This window comes from Chiloscyllium punctatum, chromosome 32 (genome assembly GCF_047496795.1).
Source record: "Chiloscyllium punctatum isolate Juve2018m chromosome 32, sChiPun1.3, whole genome shotgun sequence".
Taxonomy (NCBI): domain Eukaryota; kingdom Metazoa; phylum Chordata; class Chondrichthyes; order Orectolobiformes; family Hemiscylliidae; genus Chiloscyllium; species Chiloscyllium punctatum.
The window spans coordinates 12,672,206-12,697,094 of NC_092770.1; the positions used below are offsets into that span (position 1 = coordinate 12,672,206).

General features: G+C 42.2%; 1 protein-coding gene across 4 annotated transcripts in view; it reads right to left on the minus strand.

Annotated features, from left to right (window-relative positions):
• Positions 1-24,889, minus strand: part of mgat4c (mgat4 family member C) — a 416,483-nt gene that overhangs the window by 321,390 nt on the left and 70,204 nt on the right. The gene's annotated exons all lie outside the window — the stretch shown is intronic.

The following is a 24,889-nucleotide window of genomic DNA, read 5'->3' on the forward strand; positions in this document are numbered from 1 at the left end:
ATTTAGTAACAAACACAAAGAATGCTGGGAAAATTCAACCGATCTGGCAGCATCCAGAGAGGGAGAAACAGAGTTAATGTTTTGAGGCTGTTTCGACTTCTTCAGAATGAAGAGATGTTGGAAAATTTTCTTTACGCTTTTGACAGAGACAAAGTCCAAGTGCAAAAGACAAAGGGACTGTTAACAGTAGAGAAAGAGAAAAAGAAATGTAAAATTAGTGTGTATTGATGTATGAAAGGATGGGAATGGATCCTCTCTACAATTTGCAATAGGCACAAGACATAAGCAAGGCAAGGCTCTGGGGGTTGGTGATGGGAAAGAATTCAAAGTAAAAGGAGAACAGACACCATGCAGCCAGATTCTGAAGTTATTGAATTCAATAATGAGACCTTGAGATTGTACAATGCCTACACTGAAAATGAGGTGATTTTCCCCGAAATGGCATTGTGATTTGTTGCAGAGGCCCAGGATGGAGATGTTAGCATGAGAGCAAGGTGGTGCACTGAAATGGCAAGCAACGGAGAGGTCAAGATCAATTCTGCAGACAGAACAGAGGTATTCTACAAAGCGATCACTCAGGCTGTATTTGGTCTCACCAATGTAAGGGAGACCACATTGCGAGCAGCGAGTGCAGCACGAGATTGAAAAAAGTACAAGTGAAATGCTACGTCAACTGGAAGCTATGTTTGGGATCTTGGACAGTGAGGAAGAAGGAAGTAAATGGATAAGTGTTACACCTTCTGCAATTGTCAAAGAAGGTGTCATGGAGGAATGAGAAAAATTAGGTGTGCTAGAGGATTGAACTAGGGTATCACTTTCTGGATTGGTCCCTGCAGAAGGCTGACAGTGAAGGGAAAGGAATGATGTGTTTGATGGTGGCAGAAATGGTGGAGGAAAATCCTTTGGATGTGAAGGCTAGTGGGTTGGAAAATAAGGACAAAGAAAACCTTATCATTGTTCTGGGAAGGAGTGAGGGTAGAAATGTGTGAAATGGGTCAGACATATGAGGGCCCTGTCAACCAAAATGTAGGGGAGACTCCTCATTTGAACAAAAAGGAGGTGGTGTTGAAGGTAGCCAGGTGGAAGGTGGCAACATCAGAACAAATGTGACGGAGATGAAGCAACTGGGAGAATGGAATAGAATCCTTACAGGAAGAAGAGTATGAGGAAGTGTAGTCAATGTAACTGTGGAAGTCCATGGTTTGTGATGGATTTTGGGAGACAGCTATCCTCAGAAATGGAAACAGTGAAGTCAAGGAAGGAAAAGGAAGGCTCTTGTATTAGTTGCCAACCAGTATAGGCTATGTATTCAATATGCACACTGGTTCATGTTGACCACCCAATTCAGGTATTGCAAAGAGTGAAGTGCATCATGGCCTGTCATGATATTAATGTACCCAGCCTATAATGCTTGGAATATTTTAATCCTTAATAAATTTATGATTTTCAGAAGCATTTTACATCAAGTGAATTCTAATGAGAGTTATTCACTAAACGGATTGTTTTCCTTGTCATAAGCAATTTTCACCCTTAACATTAAAAAAGGAACAGTTTTCTCATTGCTGAGTAGGCAATCTGCAGTATTTAGCTAATTTATTTGCCCTAGCATGTTACCGTATAGTGAAAGGATCACATTACCTGTTCTGAAATCCTAACACTTGCTGTTGAGAAAGCATTGAGACAATTAGAATTAGATTCATCCCTTGGGTCTCATTCCAGTCATAAAATTAAACACAATATTATGCTTCAGTCACTGTAGCATTATAACCACTGGAAACCATCAACAAAAGGCAAATTAAGCAACAGCATGAAGATCAAAATTTTAGAGAGGTACTGTTGTTAGTTATTGTCACTCACATCTGTAACCTTACTAAATTGTTAAATATACAGTATGTAGAAATAGATTCATTGAGGATTACCTTGTGTTTATACCTTGAAGAATGTATTGAACTTTTACTTTTTATCTCTTCTGATTTCTCCCTTTATTGCTCTGCTTTTGACCACAATGAATTATAGCTTTTGTAGAGTTTTAAAGCAGCAGCATCCCAGCCAACATTGACAATGAATTTTGGTGGGGGCTTAGCTAGAAGTTGATATAGCCACACTTAACCTTCATCCTTATCTGAGGAATACTGCCTAGCAACCGGCTTGCATGTTTTCTCGTTTACTTTATCATTATAAAAGGGTAACAGTTAGTGTAGCTGGCTTGGTGAGTGGAGTATGGTGCAGAATAATGCCAATGCGGGTTCAATTCCTGTACAGGTTGAGGCAAATCTTTGGGTTGACTTCCTCACCTTGCCCATAGTGAAAGTCTTGGTTTGCACCATTGTTAGCTATTTCCAGAAAATGAGGATTCTTTATGGGGAGAGATTGAAACGAGTCTGTGAACTAAAAGCCCATTGATCAATGTGTCATAGCGAAACAGTCATTCACCAAAGCTGTTGGCAATCTAACGGCTAAACCCATTAGTTATTCAGATGGGGAGCGTACAGTGATGTGTGTGTGCAGCAAGGGAAGATATGCTGTTGTAACCCTTTGGGGAATGTTAAACTACTTGATTATTGCTGAAAAATATATCTTAAACATATAGACAATGTGTGAAGCTAGTTGCTGTAAAGCCAGCAAGTCATTCTACCGATCACAAAAATGAATTTTAGTTCCATATGATGCTAAGTATATAACCCTACATCCCAAAGACTGGCAAAGCATTTTTTTTTTAAATCCCTTTGGCTATTCTCAACAGACAAGGTATTGACCATAACAAAAACAGAAATTGTTGGTGAAACTCAACAGGTCTGGCAGAGTTAATGTTTCAAGTCTGGTGACTTTTCTTCAAAGCTTCTTCCCACAAGCAAACTGCCAGACCTGCTGAGGTTCACTAGTGATTTGTTTCAGATCTCCAGTATCCACAGTTCTTTGTTTCATTTTTGAGTTCCTGACTATAGCGAACCAGAATGTGCATTCTCAAACCAACTTTATGTGTGATTCTGTGATCGGATAGCATTTGCTAGACAATCCTGACTACATGAGAAATTATAGTGATAATCGATTTAGGATTGTCAGTCAGGACCACACTGTGGTTTACTTGGGCACAGCAGAAGCTACATTTTGCTCATACCCAGGACTCTGATCTGTGTGGACACGAAGAGCACGAACACATGCTGTGCATGTTTCAGTCCAAAAATGAAATACAGAGGAACCTTGATTATCCGAACAAGATGGGCAGGCACTATTTCGTTCAGATAATTGATTATTTGGTTAATTGATTCAATGCATTTCCTCTGGGGCTTGGAGTTTTCTGTTAAATCTGCTCGCTGCTCATGAGATGAGGCAGCGGCACACAGTGTGCGAGACCCCAGCCCCCAACCCCATCCAACACCTCCACCCGTCCCCAACCCCATCCAACACCATCCCCAGCTCGCTGCCTCCACTCGCCCTCAATCCAACACTGTCCCCCCACCCACACCCCCCCAACCCTGACGAACACCGTTCCCAGCCCACCGCCCCACACCAGGACCTCTAGATCTCCTTCGGATAATCCGATATTCGGATATCTGATATTTGATAATCGAGGTTCCTCTGTAGGTGACAGCTGTGACTCATATCACAGGCAATGCCTTGACCAATCAAAATTTAAACAAAGTTTGACAGGCAGTCACAATCCAATATGTGTATTCTCCATGGAAAAGCCATTACAAATCAGAGTCTCCTGGCAAACAGTTCAGCACTCTGCTCTCATAACAGGATGAATGTTGTTAAATTGGTACTTTTTATAATTTAACTTGATGATTGCAAGATCACAAGCTTCAAAAAGAGGTGTTGTTTTTCAGCAATAGTCAAGTTCTCCACTCCCAACAATTATTTCATTGCTAACGTGTTAGTGCTCACACATACATTTCCATCAGCAAATAGAATTTGAACAGAGGATACGCACAATAGGTGCAAATGAAGAGAAGCATTTTGAATAAAAGAAGCAAAGCTGCAAATTAATTAAAAGATGAGAATACACTCAAAGATAACATTTAATATGAAGAATAGAATAAATCAAGTTAATGGTCATAGTTCTAACTGTTCAACGTATCTTATACCTTTGAACCAGGCAGTTTTTCAAAGGAGATTTCCAATAATCAGATGTTTTTCTGTCCAAGTTTTACTTTCAACATGCTATTTTTTTTCTCTTTACTTACACCCTTTTTACAATGGAACTCTTAACATGTATATACCAGAACACACTTAAAGGTTATATCATTTATTATCCTTGTTCTTTAGGCACATCCCCAAGAGCTATTACTGGTGCAATAAGTTAGGCCTTTACTCCATGTCGGTCTGGGATATGGAGAAGGATGAGTAAATGGAATTGAGGTACAAGTCAGATAGGTAAAAACAATGACTGCAGATGCTGGAAAACAGATTCTGGATTAGTGGTGCTGGAAGAGCACAGCAGTTCAGACAGCATCCAAGTAGCTTCGAAATCGACGTTTCGGGCAAAAGCCCTTCATCAGGAATAAAGGCAGTGAGCCTGAAGCGTGGAGAGATAAGCTAGAGGAGGGTGGGGGTGGGGAGAAAGTAGCATACAGTACAATGGGTGAGTGGGGAGGAGATGAAGGTGATAGGTCAAGGAGGAGAGGGTGGAGTGGATAGGTGGAAAAGAAGGTAGGCATGTAGGACAAGTCCGGACAAGTCATGGGGACAGTTACTGAGCTGGAAGTTTAGAACTAGGGTGGGGGAAGGGGAAATGAGGAAACTGTTGAAGTCCACATTGATGCCCCGGGATTGAAGTGTTCTGAGGCAGAAGATGAGGCGTTCTTCCTCCAGGCGTCTGATGGTGAGGGAGCGGAGGTGAAGGAGGCCCAGGACCTCCATGTCCTCGGCAGAGTGGGAGGGGGAGTTGAAATGTTGGGCCACGGGGCGGTGTGGTTGATTGGTGCGGGTGTCCCGGAGATGTTCCCTAAAGTGCTCTGCTAGGAGGCGCCCAGTCTCCCCAATGTAGAGGAGACCGCATCGGGAGCAACAGATACAATAAATGATATTAGTGGATGTGCAAGTAAAACTTTGATGGATGTGGAAGGCTCCTTTAGGGCCTTGGATAGAGGTGAGGGAGGAGGTGTGGGTGCAGGTTTTACACTTCCTGTGGTGGCAGGGGAAAATGCCAGGATTGGAAGGTGGGTCGTTTGGGGGCGTGGACCTGACCAGGTAGTCGCGGAGGGAACAGTCTTTGCGGAAGGCGGAAAGGGGTGGGGAGGGAAATATATCCCTGGTGGTGGGGTCTTTTTGGAGGTGGCGGAAATGTCGGCGGATGATTTGGTTTATGCGAAGGTTGGTAGGGTGGAAGGTGAGCACAGGGGCGTTCTGTCCTTGTTACGGTTGGAGGGGTGGGGTCTGAGGGCGGAGGTGCGGGATGTGGATGAGATGTGTTGGAGGGCATCATTAACCACATGGGAAGGGAAATTGCGGTCTCTAAAGAAGGAGGCCATCTGGTGTGTTCTGTGATGGAACTGGTCCTCCTGTGAGCAGATCCGGCAGAGGCAGAGGAATTGGGAATACGGGATGGCATTTTTGCAAGACGTAGGGTGGGAAGAGGTGTAATCCAGATAGCTGTGGGAGTCGGTGGGTTTGTAAAAAATGTCAGTGTCAAGTCGGTCGTCATTAATGGAGATGGAGAGGTCCAGGAAGGGGAGGGAGGTGTCAGAGATGGTCCAGGTAAATTTACAGTCAGGGTGGAATGTGTTGGTGAAATTGATGAATTGCTCAACCTCCTCGCGGGAGCACGAGGTGGCGCCAATGCAGTCATCAATGTAGCGGAGGAAGAGGTGGGGGGTGGTGCCAGTGTAATTACGGAAGATCAACTGCTCTACATAGCCAACAACGAGACAGGCATAGCTGGGGCCCATACGTGTGCCCATGGCTACCCCTTTGGTCTGGAGGCCTCCTTCTTTAGAGACCGCAATTTCCCTTCCCACGTGGTTAAAGATGCCCTCCAACACATCTCGTCTGCATCCCGCACCTCCACCCTCAGACCCCACCCCTCCAACCGTATCAAGGACAGAACGCCCCTGTGCTCACCTTCCACCCTACCAACCTTCGCATAAACCAAATCATCCGCCGACATTTCCGCCACCTCCAAACAGACCCCACTACCAGGGATATATTTCCCTCCCCACCCCTTTCCGCCTTCCGCAAAGACCGTTCCCTCCGCGACTACCTGGTCAGGTCCACGCCCCCAAACAACCCACCCTCCAATTCTGGCACTTTACCCTGCCACCACAGGAAGTGTAAAACCTGCAGCCACACCTCCTCCCTCACCTCTATCCAAGGCCCTAAAGGAGCCTTCCACATTCATCAAAGTTTTACTTGCACATCCACTAATATCATTTATTGTATCCGTTGCTCCCGATGCAGTCTCCTCTACATTGGGGAGACTGGGCGCCTCCTAGCAGAGCGCTTTAGGGAACATCTCCGGGACACCCGCACCAATCAACCACACCGCCCCGTGGCCCAACATTTCAACTCCCCCTCCCACTCTGCCGAGGACATGGAGGTCCTGGGCCTCCTTCACCGCCGCTCCCTCACCACCAGATGCCTGAAGGAAGAATGGCTCATCTTCCGCCTCAGAACACTTCAACCCCAAGGCATGAATGTGGACTTCAACAGTTTCCTCATTTCCCCTTCCTCCACCTCACCCTAGTTCTAAACTTCAAGCTCAGTAACTGTCCCCATGACTTGTCCGGACTTGTCCTACATGCCTACCTTCTTTTCCACCTATCCACTCCACCCTCTCCTCCTTGACCTATCACCTTCATCCCCTCCCCCACTCACCCATTGTACTTTCACCCCACCCCCACCCTCCTCTAGCTTATCTCTCCACGCTTCAGGCTCACTGCCTTTATTCCTGATGAAGGGCTTTTGCCCGAAACGCCGATTTCGAAGCTACTTGGATGCTGCCTGAACTGCTGTGCTCTTCCAGCACCACTAATCCAGTATGAGGTACAAGTCAGTGAACTAACTGCAAGGCTGATCATTGGACTCAATGATGCATCATCATTACTCGTTGAATTTCTTTTGGGTTGCTTGCAAACGTGTCCATGAAATTCTACACTGGGAGATTCCAGTATTATGTAGACAATCCTAAATGTGTTCATAAGAAAGGACTTTTTTTTGTATTGAATGTTCAAGCACCAAATAATTATGCTTAATGCACAGACTACTTCAATACTAAGTTCTTACCAGCAACCTGGTTTAATGATTCCACTTTCACTGAAAAACAAAATTAACATTGAATGTTTTGCTCAATAAGGAATGATTAACTATTGTGGAAAGGTCATTAGCAGTCTTTGTTATCAGATCAGCGCACATTGCTTGCTGTTGGTAATAAGCTTGTACATTTAAACATATTATGTTTCTGACAGGATGCATAGTATTTAGATAATTCTTCAGAGAGTTATCTTTTCTAAGTTATTTTCTAAGTGCTGAAGTTATTTCAAAATGGTCAAGGAGGCATCTTAAGCTGAAACTGTGGTTTCACCCATGTTTGATGCAAGGTGCCATTTTGATTTTTAAAAAGTAGAAACTGCGTGGGAATGATTGGCCATAGGATCATTCATTAGCTGAATGCTTCTTGAATTGTCTGATAATACAAAGTAAGGAGCTGTGTGGTATTTTGTTGACTAATATTTTCATGTTTGACCAGCATTTGTCTGACAATGGCCATGAGTTTACGAGTAAACCAGTCAAATAGAGGATTCGTCAGCTGTTAAATTATCTTCTCTATTCAACTTAATTGTTTGAAGAAGCATGTCAAGCAGCTTTTTGAGGGTACTTAAACAAGACTCGACAAGCACCTTAATATTTATTCCAGAAGATTTCTGAGAACTTCAACTACTTATTGGGAACCTGAGAGGAGTCAACAGGAGATAAGGAGTATTTAGTAATCACAATCTTGCTACGTGTTCCCTGTGATCGACAAAATGATTTTTTGTTCTTCTTGGGAGAAGGACATGAGATGAGGTAACACGTCGGTTCCTGCAAAGGAGAGGAACAGAACAGAGAGGAGGGTCAGGTGAACTTTTCCCCTTGTGTTGATACAGAATATCACCTTCTCATTATCATCCATCAGGATCTCCAGTACTATGTTCAAGACCCTTTGTATCCTGAGTCATGCCAAAACCAAGGCATCCTTCATTTGAAGAGGTTGCTGGAGGCCAGTTATACTGCTGCACCAAACAAGAAGGCACTGGACTTGTGGTACTAATCTAAAAACTCAGCTAATGATCTGGGGATCTTAGTTTGAATCATAACATGACAGATAAGGAATTGGAATTCAATAAATATCTGGCATTTAAAATCAAATGATAACTATGAAACCAGTTCTTTAACATGTAAGTCCCAGAACTTCTTTTAAGATTAGATTACTTACAGTGTGGAAACAGGCCCTTCGGCCCAACAAGTCCACACCGACCCGCCGAAGCATATACCACCCAGACCCATACTCCTACATTTACCCCTTCACCTAACACTATGGGCAATTTAGCATGGCCAATTCACCTAACCTGCACATTTTTGGATTGTGGGAGGAAACCGGAGCACCCGGAGGAAACCCACGCAGACACGGGGAGAATGTGCAAACTCCACACTGAGGCGGGAATTGAACCCAGGTCTCTGGCGCTGTGAGGCAGCAGTGCTAACCACTGTGCCACCATGCTGCCCAGTCACATCCTCAAGATAACTTGAGGTTTTCTAACAAAGGGTGATATCTCAGCTCAGACAATGCATTAAAGGTGTGAGGTTAGAGTCTGTCTGTATCCCAATCTTGAGTCAGACTGGTTCTATTTCCAAAGTGGAATTTGCAAAATATTACATGGATTGACTGCCTGCAGATTTGTGCATTTTTTGAGCAAAATAGAATGTATCTGCAAAATATAATTGTGCAAATACAAAGTTATCCCATAAACTGAAGTGTATGCACATGCAAGAGAGAGAAACAGTGAGTGCATGCATGTGAGTGTGAGTGCATGTGAGAGCGTGTGTGAGTGTGTGTATGTTTGTGTGTGTGTGTGTGTGTGTTTGTGCGTGTGTGTGTGTGTAATGGGATATACGCCTGTGAGAGGGTGCGTGCGTGCAGGGGTGTGAGTGTGGGGGGTGTATGTGTGTGTGTATGAGAGAAGGTCTGCGTGAGTGTGCGATCATGTAAGAGTGTGTGTGTGTGTGTCAGAGAGTGTAGCGGGGCCAATGTAGTGTGACATAATCCCAAGGTCCTGGTTGAGACCATCCCCATGGGTACTGAACTTGGCTATCAGCCTCTGCTCGACCTCTGCCTGACCGGAAGTCTGCCTTGGAAGATGGTCACCTGAAGGTCCAAGGCCGAATGTCCCTGACTGCTGAAGTGTTCAATGTATCATTTCAGCTGCATGAGACTGTGTAATCTTTTGCTATAAATTCCACCTTATGGTCCTGCTTCACAACCACCTGATGAAGAAGTGCTTCCAAATAAACCTGCTGGATTATAACTTGGTGTTGCATGATTTTAACTCTAGATTGGGCATCCATGGGACACTGTGAATCATAAACAGCTGCTGAATCACATTTCAACACATAGCTAGGCATATTCCCCACTCAACCATTAACATCAAGCCAGGGATCAACCCTGGTTCAATGGAGAGAGAAGGAGGGCATGCCAGGAGCAGTAACAGGCATACATAAAAATCAGGTGTCAATCTGGTAAAGACCACAAACAGGAAGTACTTGCATGCCAAACAGCATAAGCAGCAAGCAATAGATAGAGCTAAGCAATCCCATAATCAACAGACCAGGTATAAGTTCTGCAATCCTGCAGCATCCAGTCATGAATGGCGGCGGACAATTACAAACCTCACTGGTAGAGGAGGCTCCACAAATATCCCCATCGACAAGAGTATATCAGCCCAAACCATCAGTGCAAATGATAAGGCTGAAGAATTCACCATAATTTTCAGCCAGACATGTCATGTGGACGATATCTTGGCCTCCTCCAGTAGTCCCTAGCTATACAGGTACCAGTCTTCAGTCACCCCACATGATATCAACAAACAGTTGGAAGCACTGGATAGTGCAAAGGCAATGGGCCCTGACAATATTCAGCAATAGTACCAAAGACCTGTGCTCCAAAATGTGCTGCCCCCTTTGTCAAGCTGTTGTCAGTACAGTAACAACACTGGAATCTATCCAACTATGTGAAAATTTTGCCTATAAATGGCCTGAAAACAAAGCAGAATAAATCCAAAAGGCCAATTACCGCCCATCAAACTACTCTCGTTCATCAGTAAAGTGATGGAAGTTTCTTTAACAGTGCTATCAAGCAGCACCTGTTCAACAACAATCTGTTCACTAACTGCCATTTTGGGCTTGCCAGGACCACTCAGCTCCTGACCTCATTACAGCCTTGGTTGAAACTTGGACAAAAGAGCTACATTGCATAGGTGAGGTGAGAGTGACAACTGTTGACATCAAGGCTGCTTTTGAGCAAGTGTGTCATCAAGGAGCTCCAGTAAAACTGGAATCAATGGGTATTGGTGGCAAACTCTCCACTCATTGGAGTCATACCTGGCACATAGAACGATGGGGTTGTGGTTGCTGGAGATCAGTCATCTTAGCTCCAGGAATTCCTCAGAATAATGTCCTCGGCCCAACCATCTTCATTATGATGTTCCCTCCATCATAAGGTGAGACGTGGGAAGTTTGTTATTGATTGGACAATGATCAACTCCATTTATGACCATTTAAAGACTGCAACAGTTCATGTTCAAATGTGAGAAGACCTGGTTATGACTATCTCCAATAAGAGATAATATAACAACTGTGCTTTGAAATGCAGTGGCAATACTATCACTGAATCCCCAACATCAACACGCTGGGGATTACAATTGACCCAGAAACTTAACTGGACAATTGACCCAGAAACTTAACCGGACTCACTATATAAATACAACGGCTACAAAATCAGGTCAAAGGCGAGGTATACGGCAAATTTTCTATAGCCTGTCCATCATCTACAAGTCACAAATCAGGAGTATGATGGATTATTCCTCACTTACCTAGATTGGTGCAGATCCAACAACACTCAAGGAGCTTTAAGCAAGAACTCAGGACAAAAATCCTCAAACGCCATCTTTCAGAACCCACCAACTTCTATTTATGAAGTCAAGGGTAACAGATACATAGAACACCACCACTTGCCAGTTTCTTTCTAAGCCCTCATAATCCTGGCCTGGAAATATATCACTGTTCCTTCAGTGTCGATGGTCAAAATCCGGAAATTCCCTCCCTGAGGGTCAACCCACAGCACATGGACTGCAGCAGTTCAAGTTCACCAACACCTACTCAAGGGCAACTAGGCAATAAATGCTGGCCAGCCTGTAATATCCACTTGTGATGAGAGAACAAAAGAAACAATATCTGAGTGACAAACCTTCCAGTAGCAACTTAAGCTAAGTCAATTTCTAATTATGGTTATTAACAATTGAGACTAAAATTGTATGCAAAAATTAGAGATTCACACTGGAGTGTATCTTATTAACACAGAATCCATTTCGGGCCCATTTACATCTTTTCACCAAATTTACCCTCGTATTTACTTTTATTAGATTCCCTACAATTTGGAACAGGCCATTCAGCCCTACAAGTCCACACTGACCCTCCAAAAAGTAACCCACCCTGACCTGTTCCCCTACCTTATATCAACCCCTGACGAATGCACCTAACACTATGGGCAATTTAGCATGGCCAATTCACCTAACCTGCACATCTTTGGACTGTGGGAGGAACCAGAGCACCTGGACAAAACCCATGCAGATGCAGGGAGAATGCGCGAACTCCACACAGACAGTCACCTGAGGCTGGAATCAAACTTGGGTCCCTGGTGCTGTGAGGCAGCAGTGCTAACCACTGTGCCATCCCGATAGTTACTGGTCGTAATTTTTTTCTCATCGCTTCATGGAATGTAGGTTTGCTGTTAAAGGCAGCATTCACTTCCCGACCCTATATGCCATAGAGAATGTGGAGTGAGATGCCATCTTGAACCATGCAATCTGTGTGGCATTGGTATATCCACAATGCTGTTATGGAGAACTATCAATGATAGTGAAGGAATGGCATTAGTTTGATTTCAAGATAGTGTGTAACTTGCAAATCAGATGCTTCCTTGCAAATGATGGCGGTCATATGTACCGTGTATTTACTTCTCTTGTCCTTCTAAGTGGTAGATATTGCAGGTTAAGAAGGCACTATTGAGGGAATCTTGCCAACGTATTGCAGTGCATCTTGTCAGCAGTATACACTCCTGCCACTATGAACCAGTGTTGGAGAGATGAAGGTTTAAAGTGATGGATAGATGGTAAATTAGGATGTTATTTTACTTAGGAGTTCTTTCAAATAACTAGGAAAGCAAACTTCTAACATATTGTTGTTCCAGCAGCAGGAAGTACGGGACCGCCGAGCAGGCGGCTGTCAGAGAGGTCACGAGGTTACATATTTGGGCGGTTGCTTTACCTGAAACACTACCCGGGTAGTGTCTCCCACCCATCCTCCTCCTCTAACCAAAAAAAAATTCTGAGCATTGGTTGGTAAGGTGGTAAGTGTTTTCTTTCATGAACCTTTGGCTTCAATCTTTACGTCAACATTGTCAACAGAAGTAGTGCCAGAAGACTGGAGGATAGCAAATGTTGTTCCCTTGTTTAAGAATGGGGGTCGGGACAATCCTGATAATTATAGACCAGTGAGCCTTACCTAAGTTGTGGGTAAGGTGTTGGAAAAGGTTATAAGAGATAGGATTTATAATCATCTGGAAAAGAATAATTTGATTAGGGATAGTCAACACGATTTTGTGAAGAGTGGGTAATGACTCACTAACCTTATTGAGTTCTTTGAGAAGGTGACAAAAAAGGTGGATGAAGGTAAAGCATTTGATGTGGACTTTAATAAGGTGTTTGATAAGGTTCCACATAGTAAGCTATTGGACAAAATATGGAGTTTCAGGATTGAAGGTGACTTAGCAGAGTACTGGGCTAATGGTAAAATTCTTGGCAGGGTTGATGAACAGAGAGATCTCGGTGTCCAGGTGCACATATCCCTGAAAGTTGCAATCCAGGTTGATAGAGTTGTTAAGAAGGCATTTATTCATAGGGGAATTGAGTTTCAGAGCCACGAGGTCATTCTTCAGCTGTACAAGACACTGGTAAGGCCACACCTGGAATATTGCGTGCAGTTCTGGTCACCGCATTATAGGAAGGATATGGAAGTTTTGGAAAGGGTTCAGAGGAGATTTACTAGGATGTTACCTGGTATGGAAGGAAGGTCTTATGAGGAAAGGCTGAGGGAACTGAGGCTGTTTTCATTGGAGAGAATAAGGTTGAGCTGTGACTTTAATTGAGATATATAAGATAATCAGAGGGTTAGATAGGGTGGACAGAAGGAGCCGACTTCCTGGGATGGTGAAGGCTAACATGAGGGGACATAGCTTTCAGTTCAGGGTGATAGATTTAGGACAGATATTAGGGGTAGTTTCTTCACTCAGACTAGTAGGGGCATGGAACGGCCTGCCTGCAATAGTAGTGGACACGCCGATATTAAGGTATTTAAATGGGCATTGGACAAACATATGGATAATAATGGAACGGTGTAAGTTAGATGGGCATCAGATTATTTTCACAGGTTGGCGCAACATCGAGGGCCGAAGGGCCCGTATTGCATTGCAATCTTCTATCTTCTCTGTTCTATATTCTAATTCAGTGAATGATTTATTGATTGATTTAAAGAGGTTGTCAGTGGTAATTTCTCACCAAATAATGAGTTTCCAATATTGGCTGCCCCTTTTCTGTCAACACACTTTTGAGCCAAAGAATCATCATTCTTTTGGCACATCGTGTGCTGCCTTCTTGTAACAAATACACACTCTCTGGCCTCAGGGACATTTCTTATCTCTGTAATCTCTTATTATAACTTGCTTTTGTCACATAATGACCACACCTGTCACTTAATCATTTCATATTATACACCTAATCCCAGACTGGTTTGTCTCACTCTTCCTCCTATTTTTACCATGACTGTTCCTCCATTATAAGTTGGATTAGTGGTGCTGGAAGAGCACAGCAGTTCAGGCAGCATCCAACGAGCAGCGAAATCAACGTTTCGGGCAAAAGCCCTTCATCAGGAATAAAGGCATTATAAGTTGTTCATCAGCAACATCTCTTGGTTCTGACTAAATGTCATTGGCCACAACTCTAACATGGCCTTCCTTTCTCCACGTGTGCCGCCTGGACCTGCCAACTATTTCCAGTATTCTCTGCTTTTATTTTGCGAGATCACGTTGCCTTCTACATCTAGAAACTAGCAGGCCATTCACTGCTGTCAGAGCAAACTTCAGATTTCTTTTAATAGTAATCAGTTACTTTGAGGTCAGAGATGTTTATGTTCATGAGCAACCTCTCAAAGTCCATTTTGATGAGCAAACTCTCTAACGTTCCACCAAAAACATAAACCAGAAAGCATTAGGCCCTGGATCAAGGCAAAAGGCGAAGAGGGTATAGTGATTGGAACTGGGTGCATCTCATTTACTATGAGATGTTTGATGGTGTTGTTAACCCGGGAGCCCTGGCTGACAGATATAGACAGGGGATTCAGAATCTCCTCACTTCTGGACTGACTCTGAACTAGCTGGCCACAGCCAGTGTACTATGCACAAGTAAATAAGGGTGATTTGGTGATAGGATGCTAGCCTCTGTGCAGTTATTTCAGTGTCTATATAAATTTATATTGCCACCCAATGCATCAGTTTCCTCACATCTTTCTGCCCCAAGGCCATCTGGGAAGCAGGCCAAAGGCCATTTTCCAGGAAACAGGATGAGGACCATTTTCCGGAAGGCAAGATGGGAAGGCAATGGCACTCCCCACCCACAACTGGTTGGAGGTGCTATGACTCCTTTGATGGGATGAGCAGAATTACCACCCTACACCGGACCTGATGGGAAGGGATATCAGAAGGTTGCAAAGACTCCTTTAATTTTTAAATGAAACTGAGCCTTTTCACATCTGGAATCTCACACTTTCCTCTTCAAAACCTCTTCAAAGTTGCAACTGGATTCATTTGCTTCTACCTCCTCTACCATTCAATTAGATCATATCAGGTGTGCATCTTAACTCAGTTTATAAATGATGATTCCATAGTTCCAGAATACCCTGAGCTAACAAATGTTCAGTTGACCATGTTTCAAAGTTTATTTGGGGAGTGAGCACAAAATTACCACAAACATTTTGTGTGAGCAAGTGTCTTGGCACATCAATTCCGAATGACCTGATTCACTTCCTAAATCAAGAGTTTTGCAAGGTTAAAAATCAAAGTATGATTCTCTTCTTTCTCAAAAAAGACTTGGAGCTTGAATTTTCTAATGTCCATGCTGCTATTTTTATTTAGGTAAAAACAAGGGCTGCAGATGCTGGAAACCAGATTCTAGATTAGAGTAGTGCTGGAAAAGCACAGCAGTTCAGGCAGCATCCGAGGAGCAGGAAAATCGATGTTTCAGGCAAAGGCCCTTCATCAGGAATAGAGCAATAGATCAGGAATAAAGTCTATTCCTGATGAAGGGCTTTTGCCCGAAATGTCGATTTTCCTGCTCCTCAGATGCTGCCTGAACTGCTGTGCTTTTCCAGCACCACTCTAATCTGGAACCTGCTATTTTTATTTAATCCAAGCAACACGCCACACACTATGTTTAGTGTTTGTACAGATTAATACTTGGTTAACATTTTGGCTTGTGAATCAAAGTTTCTGTTCAATCTTTCTTTCTGATTCTGACTGATGGTCATAAAAGTAACTTGTATGAGTGAGTTTGTCTGAAATATTACATTATTTTTGCAACAGAATCAGGTATATTCCCAATAGTGCACTTAATCAGAATTGGCTTTAGCTAAAACGATTAACAACCTTTTGAAGGAAATATATTACAGGACTTACATGACATGCTCGCCAGGTAGATTCTTCTGTTAATAAATCTTGCCAGACCTTGATTTATTTTATATTCATCTGCTCCTCAGTGACAGGTACAAGATGAGTTTACCAAAGAAGGTATGTGAGACACTTAGCTCATCACTGCCAGATGGTAACATGAGAGTCTGCTAATTAGTACTTCTATTGTCAACAGCCAGGAGTGTGTGCTCTGAGAGTGGAGCAGGCACTGCACACAGTCACTGCAGCCTCCTCTTTTTCCTTCACATCCGAAGGTGTAATACCCATTGTATTCACTTTGGATAAACTCTACTTAGATTTAAGAATTAGAATTGGAATTAGAATTATTCTCATGTGTACTCGTCTAGAAATACATGAATACAGTGAAAAGTGTACAAAATTGCCATTCTCCAGTGCTATCTTGGTTACAAAATCAGAATTTTAAAAAAGCAGAAAAAAATACCAGAAAAGCCAAAAGCTAAGAAAACAACCAGATCTTAAAGTCTAAAGACTTATCTCCACAAAAAGCATTTGGATCACTCCCCCACCCTTGCAGGCATCTAGGGTAGCCATGGTCTGGTGTCTAGGTAAGCCTGCAAGATCTTGTGCCTGCCAATCAAATTAATTATCCGACTATGTATCCTCTGAGAGTGAACACTCGGCAATCAAGGAATTGTGATGAAATAGTGCCGAAGATATTAATCTCACTGGGTAAAATCTCACTAGGGTTGCAGCCCTGATTCTGAATTTTCTTTTGGATTAGTTTGCAACGTCAGTCCTTCCCAATACCTTTCAGGCTACCTATAAAATCAGTATCAATATCTGGGGAATAAATTAAGTTTACCATCAATCAGATGTTACTGGATCGATTTGCAGAAGTATCTGCTTGGTTAAAAATAAAAGCCTTTTTCAATCTCCCCTTTCTACAGTGGTAATTTCTGTTTTCAATTGTATCCATCAGGACAAGAATATAATTTGAAATTGTGATCACATCGCCTCAAACATTAGCCAGACTTAGTGTTAAAGATTTAGTCAGCAGCAAAAAATCAATTCGAGAATAAATTGAATGTGCTACAGGGTAAAATGAATAGTAATTTTCACACATCAGAAGTTGATAAGGCCTATTTTTTCTAATCATTCCCTGGAAGGCTAGGGACTTGGTTTTGTAATTTAACTGGCAAACGTGCCTAATAACAGACCAAATCAGGTAACAGGAAATATTTCTAGTGAGATGGTGTCCTATCACTTTTCAAGTATCACTAACATTAGCAGAATGCATGCTTCTGATCCTTGAAAGTAATTTGCAACATATAAAAGCTAAGGGCTGCGCATTCCACATAATACCTTTTCTTCTGAGCAAACAATGACTCTTCACAATCCCTCTTTTCTGACTATTAAGGCAGGCCTTCGCCCTCATTTCTCTGACAACCAGAACATTCGCATTGTAAGTATGATAGATTTCTGAATTCTGTAGGGTAAGAAGATTTGGGAGTTAAGAAAATGGCAAAGCAAGAAATCATCAGACTGGATCCTGGACAAAGATCTGGATGACAAATGGATTTAAGATGCAGAATAGGGACAGATCTGCCATGTCTCATGAAAGAATCATGAGCAATAGATTGAAAAGATTTTCAAATGGATAGATTTGTCACAAGAAAACGAAGAACAGCGACAGATCCGATGAGTAGCTCATTTAGAGAGCTGATTAATGTGCCTCTAGTCAAAAAGTATAAGGTTTGAGGAAAAATATTGCAATCCATGAGAAATTTAGTATGCTGTATTGGAAAGGAACAAGAAACTTCTTTTGCATTTTATGTACAACATTTTTTTCTGTTCAGAATAAGGGAAAGTTGTTGAGTTGATAGATTCTATTGCACTTCACTTGCACTAGATGAATCCTGTAATATTCACAGAAATGATCAGTCACTGCATTGGGTACAATTACCTAAGCAAGTCTTTGAACTGAGAGGAGAACTTTTGTTGCTTGTGGGAATCAAAGATCACACAGTAGCATTTCGGCAACTGAGAAACCTATCAACAACGTTGGTAGAAGTTTGAAAATCTCTTCCACAGCTAATACTCAATCAAATATGAATTTTAGATCACATTTTATTGATCAAGGGATATGCGGCAAAAGTCACAGCTTTGTCATGATCTTGATGAATGGTGAAACTGTCTCAATGGGCTACATGTCTGCTGCTGTTTCTAATCCCTGGGACCCTGCATCGATCATAACCGGTGGTAAATTCTGGCTTCCTTACAGCACTGAAAAAATACATGAATAAAATCAGAAACGTAGATTATTTGCTGGTCTTCTTTCACTGTACAATGCATTTCTGCCCAGTTGATTGCGAGCAATTCATTGAGCTATCCTTCTTAGCAATCATGCTGATGAAGTCAAAGTACTGGTCTCATATGCTGGATCACAACCTAGGAAGGAGTCTTGGAGACGTAGCCAGGACCTTGAAAGGTGAATTCAGACATGTGATGTAGCCCCTTTGTTGCCTGTTCTATGGCAGGCCTGCCTCATTATGCATCAGTCAGCATTAATTTCCAGTTAAACACCTCTAATGGCAGTCGGACCTCCACAGGTTTTTTTTGCGCCAAGGATTGACCTGGGTTGGGAGCAGGAAGGTGGCAGAGCTTCCACCCACCTGCCCAATTTAATGTTCCTGCCACTAATTGTGCCACAGATGAGGGCACAAGATTTCATACCTGCTCCAAGCATGTTCTACTAATAATGCTGCATGGAATTATGCAGTGATGCAACCTGGTCCAATACATAAGCAGGGTGCCTACCCACCCATGCAGTGTCGTTTGTAGCAGCATTTCAATGCTATTTGCTGATGTGTCTTTTTTATGCAAGTCTGTGTTTGCTATGAAATTGGATTGGAGAGTTGCCCGAGGATTGTAGGAGTTGTGAAATGTAAGGTCCATAGACAAGGGGTGTGTGTGTGTGTGTGTGGGGGGGGCTAATGTCCATGGAGCATATCCTCCTCACAGACAAATGTATGCTCTGATTTTTATGTCAAGAACGTTCAATGTCTAGCTTGATCCAGTGTGTTTGATAAGATAGAAGCTGAATATTAATGAAGCAAGTTGTGGCATTAGTAAAGTGCTTAACAAGCTATTTTAATTGGCAATTTGCCACTGCCTCCTGAGACTCTCACCTTACGAATCAACACATGGATCAAAGATGCAATGACCTACTCTCAAAGTCATGATAGGCCTTGCTGGACTTCTGATGTGATTCTGCCATGAATTTTGACAGACAGTTCTGCTATAATGCAGTCGTTCTATTTTCATGCAATCCTGTTCAAACTAATGGGACCAGAATCATGTTATAGCCAATACATATTTCAAAAATTTATGCTTTGGAAACAGTGTCCCCAATTCATCAATTGTGTTATAGCAAATTCGCATTAACGAGACATGCGTTATAGCAGACCGACCTGAATCCCCTACTGTTCAGGCTAAGACTCTGTGATTCTGAGGTTTCCAATGATTTGACTCTTTGAATCCAATGTGAATTCTTTGGAATTTCTTGTCAGGACCAGAAATCTAGGGTAACTTCACATTTACTAAATAACCTGAAAGCCAAAATAGATAATAAACACAAAAATATGTCAAAAAATGAAACAGCTGTTGAGAAGAGAGAATTTTAAAAAAAATTCCTGTACTGCTGTTAAGAAACTATGAAATATTGTATTGGTGTCTCATAAGCTTCTCATAGATTGAATGCTTGAATAGCCTTTTTTGGCAAAATGTGCTGCATCCAGATTGCATGATTCTAAGCCAAAAATATGTTATTGGTATAATCAGATTGAATCACATTTTAAGTTGTCACAAAGCTATACTGTATCTAATTCCAAATCATTTTACATGTTTGGGTGTCAAGTGTACTTATATTAACATACAGCAATGGCCAAGGAATGAAATCAGCCCCTGTATTTGATATAACGGACAGGGTGATACAAAAAACTAGACTTCTTTTTTGTATTCTTGTCAGCAACAATTTATAAAGACATTGTGAGACATAATAAGATGCTTTCAAAAAATCACTCAGAAGAAGCCCTCAAATTTTCCAATCGATAACTGTTTTCTTGTAAAAACAGACAACATTGGGAAAGCTCATCCTGTCAGACAGCATTCAAGGAAAAGCAAATGAGTGTTAACGGTTCAGAAGTACAGAAGCCAAGGACAGAAAGATCAGACTGGGAGTGGGATAGAAAATTAAAGTGATGAGTAACCAGAAACTTGCAATCATGTTTGTAAACTGAACAGGGTTGTTCAGCAAAATCCCAAAATAACTTGATAAAATGTCATTGATCTGAACTGTTGACTTAGTTTTTCTCTCTCCACAAGTGCTGCCTGTCTTGCATGTGTTTTCTAACATTATCTGTTCTAATTCAGATTCATACATCTGCACATATTTAATTTCTGTTTAACCATTACATTTCCTCTCACCCAAGTGGGCCTCTTTTATTGCGAACTTTATCTCCAACTGAGATAAAGTAAATGATCATTACCCAATACTTCATTTGAACCTGCATCAATGGAGTATGAAGATATTATGCCCTTGTCAGTTAATACTGCAGTCCATTAACTTTTATTCATATCTCTTTGGAAGTGGGCACTTGACAGTGACAAAATATAAAAACATGTATGAAATGACTCAGAAATGTTCACTTGAAAGTGAGGACTGGAGATGCTGGAGAATCTCAGTGAAAAAGGGTGGCACTGGAAAAGTACAGCAAAGCAGATGGCATCCAAGGAGCAGGAAAGTCAATGCTTCAGGCATAAGCCTTTATTATAATAATATACTATTATGTTAGGCATCTTCAGTAATGCCTGTGAAGTGGATGTCCATCACAGAATCCTCCTGAGGTTCCCAACATCACAGATGCCAGTCTTCAACCAATACAACTTACTCCACATGATATTATGAAACAGCTAAAGGTATGAGATACTGCAAAGCTATGGACCCTGAAATCATTCAGCAACAGAACTGAACTAGCCAGACCCCTAACCTAGCTGGGTCAGTATGGCTGTAACATTAGCATCTGCCCAGCAGTGTGAAAGGTTGTCCATTATCTTTTGCACAAAAAGTCAATTCAGCTGTCCGTCATCTCATCAGTGGACACTTAATCAGCAGCAAAGTGATGGAAGCTGTCATTGACAATTCGAACAAATGGCATTTCATCAATAACTGGGCAGCATTTTACTGGATATGGCGTCAAGATGCTTCAGACAATGGGAATTGGTGGGGAAGAGAGGTTAATATTACCTTACACTGGCAGGAGTCATGAATAACACAAGGCAGATGGTTGTGACTTTAGGATGTCACTTAATTTGGTCAAGACATCTCTGTAGGAATTTGTCATGGAAGTGTCCAAGACAGAACCCAATCATCATCCTTTGACTTTCAATGTCCTTACCACTGCTGGAGTCCCTCACCAAAAATGTCCAGGGGATTATCATTGATCAGAAACTGAATTGATGCAGCCATATAAGTACTGTAACTAGAAGAGTAGGTTAGAGGCTTGAAATTGTGCAGCATATTACTCTAAACCTGACTCCTCAAATCCTATTAAGCATTTAGAAGGCACAAGTCAGGAGTATGATGAAATGCTCCCTATTTGCCTGGGTAGGTGCAGCTCCAGCAACAAGCTCAACACCATCCTGGTCTCCATTTGATTGATACCCCCATCTGACATCCTCAATATGCATCCCTTCCATCACTGACACAGTGGCAGTAGTCCATACCAGATAAAAAATGCACTGCAACAACTCACCAAGGCACCTTAGACTGTAGCTTCCAAACATGCAATCTCTACGGGACAGAAGAATAAGAGCAACTGATACATGGGAATTGACCACCTGCAAGTTCTCCTCCAAGTCACAGAATTCTGACTTGGAAGCATAACACTATTATTTCACTGTCACTGTATTAAAATCCTTGAACTCTCTCCCTTCCTGCCAACAAGCAGTTAGGGAGGCACATTGACCTTAATTACACGAGGGTTTGTGTACAAGAGCATGGAAGTCAAGTTACGGTTATACAGGATCTTGATGAGACAACAACGTACATTTTTCATCTCTTTACTGAAGAAAAGATATGCTTGCCATAGAGTAATGCAACAAAGACTCCTTAGACTGAATCCCAGGATGGAAGGTTTGCTGTTTGCGGAAAGATTGGATTGACTGCACCTCTGTTCACTGCAATGAAGATGAATGAGAAAGAATTTCATTGAAACCTACAAAATATGGAGAGGACTGGACAGAGTGGTTGCAGGGATGATGTTTCCGCTTTGAAAGCAAGGGTCCTGGTCTTAGAATATAGAATCGTAGAGATGTACAACATGGGAACAGACCCTTGGGTCCAACTGGTCTATGCTGACCAGATATCCCAACCCAATCTAGTCCCACCTGCCAGCACCCAGACCATATTGTTCCAAACCATTCCTATTCATATACCCATCCAGATCCCTTTTAAATGTTGCAGTTGTACAAACCTGCACCACTTCCTCTGGCATGCCCTCTGTGTGAAAAAAATTCCCCTTACGTCTTTTTTATATCTTTCCACTCTCACCCTAAACCTACGCCCTCTAGTTCTGGACTTCCCCACTGCAGGGAAAAGACTTTGTCTATTTATCCTATCCATGCCCTTCATGGTCTTATAAACCTCTATAAGGTCACCCCTCAGCCTCCGATGCTCCAGGGAAAATGGCCCCAACCTCTTTCTATAGCTCAAATCCTCCAGCCTTGGCAACATCTTTGTAAACCCTTTCAGGTTTCACAACATCCTTTTGAAAGGAAGGATACCAGAATTGCATGCAATATTCCAAAAGTGGCCAAACCAACATCAGATATAGCTGCAACATAACCTTGCAACTCCTGCACTCGGTGTTTGACCAATAAAGGAAAACATATCAAATGCCTGCTTCACTATCCAATCTACCTGCAACTCTACTTTCAAGGAGCTTTGAACCTGCACTCCAAGGTCTCTTTGTTCAGCAACACTTCCTAGGACCTTACCATTAAGTGTATGAGTCCTGCTAAGATTTGCTTTCCCAAAATGCAACACTGCGCATTTATCTAAATTAAACCCCATCTGCCACTCCTCAGCCCATTAGCCCATCTGATCAAGATCCCATTGTATTCTAAAGTAACTTTCTTCACTGTCCACCACACCTCTAATTTTGGTGTAATCTGCAATCTTACTAACTATACCTCCTATGTTCATATCCAAATCACTAATAGAAATGATGGAACATAGTGGACCCAGCACTGATCCTTGTGGCACTCCACTGGTCACAGGCCTCCAGTCTGAAAAACAACCCTCCACCACCACCCTCTGTCTTCTGCCTTTGAGCCAGTTCTGTATCCAAATGGCTAGTTCTTCCTGTATTCCATGAGATCTAGCCTTGGTAATCAGTCTCCCATGGGAAACCTTGTCGAATGCCTTACTGAAGTCCATATAGATAATGTTCACTGCTCCGCCCTCATCAATCCTCTTTGCTACTTCTTCAAAAAACTCAATCAAGTTCGTGAGACATGATTTCCCACAAACAAAGCCATGTTGGCTATCCCTAATCAGTACTTGCCTTTCCAAATACGTGTAAATCCTATGCCTCAGGATTGCCGCCAACAACTTTCCCACCACTGACATCAGGCTCACCGGTCTATAGTTCCCTGACTTTTCCTTACCACCTTTCTGAAGTAGTGGTACCATGTTAGCCAACCTCCAGTCTTCCAGCACCTCACCTGTGACTATCGATGATACAAATATCTCAGCAAGGGACCCAACAATCACTTCCCTAGTTGCCACAGAGTACTAAGGTACACCTGATCAGGTCCAGGGGATTTATCCACCTTTTATGCATTTCAAGACATCCAGCACTTCCTCCTCTGTATTATGGACATTTTTCATGATGTGGTATGTCATTTCCATAAGATGCTAAGAAATGGGAACAGGATTAAGCCATTGAGCCCCTCGAATCTGCTTCACCATTCAATATGATCAGACCTGATCTGACACGCATTTCAGATCCACTTTCCTGTGTTTTCCTCATAACCCTTCATTCCTCTCCTAATGAAGAATCTATCCATTTGGGATTGTGATTAGGAGAAATTTCTTCACTCAGAGAGTGGTGAACTTTTGGAATTCTCTGTCACACAAGACTACACAAAGTTTAAAAATTATACAACATCAGGTTATAGTCCAACAGGTTTATTTGGAAGCACTAGCTTTCTGAGCGCTGCTCCTTCATCACAACCACCTAATGAAGGAGCAGCACTGGTGTTGTGTCATTTATAACGTTGTACATCTCTATCCAACACTGGCACCTCCAAATCACAAAAGACTGTGGAGTTGAAGTCTCTAAAAAGATTTAAGATTGACTGATTTTGAGAAGCCAAAGGTACCAAGGGGTATGGGGATAGCATGGGAGCATGGTGTTTACATGGTCATGATGAATGGTGGAGCAGGTTGAATTGCCTACTCTGCTCCTATTTTCTATGTTTCTGAGATTCAGACAGCACTCTGGATGTTCTGGCTCTTCATAGACTGCAACAGTTAATGAAGGCAACTCATCGCCACTTCCTGAAACAAAATTAAGAATGTGTAATAAATACTGGCTTAGCCAGCAATGCCAACAACCATGAAAGAATAGAAACAATCTGTATCATAAAAGAAGCTAGTATGGAAATGCTAATCAAACACGAACTGTGATCCCTGCTAAATAGCTCAACAATAGAAACAGTAACATGATGAAAAGGATAACCTTTCCAAGTATAATTATAATTGTCATTACGGTTTTTTGATGCATGGAGTTGAAACACAAAGGTCACAATATTCTCCTCATTAAACAGATCTACAATAAGCAAATTAACAAACTCCAAGTACAAAAATCATTT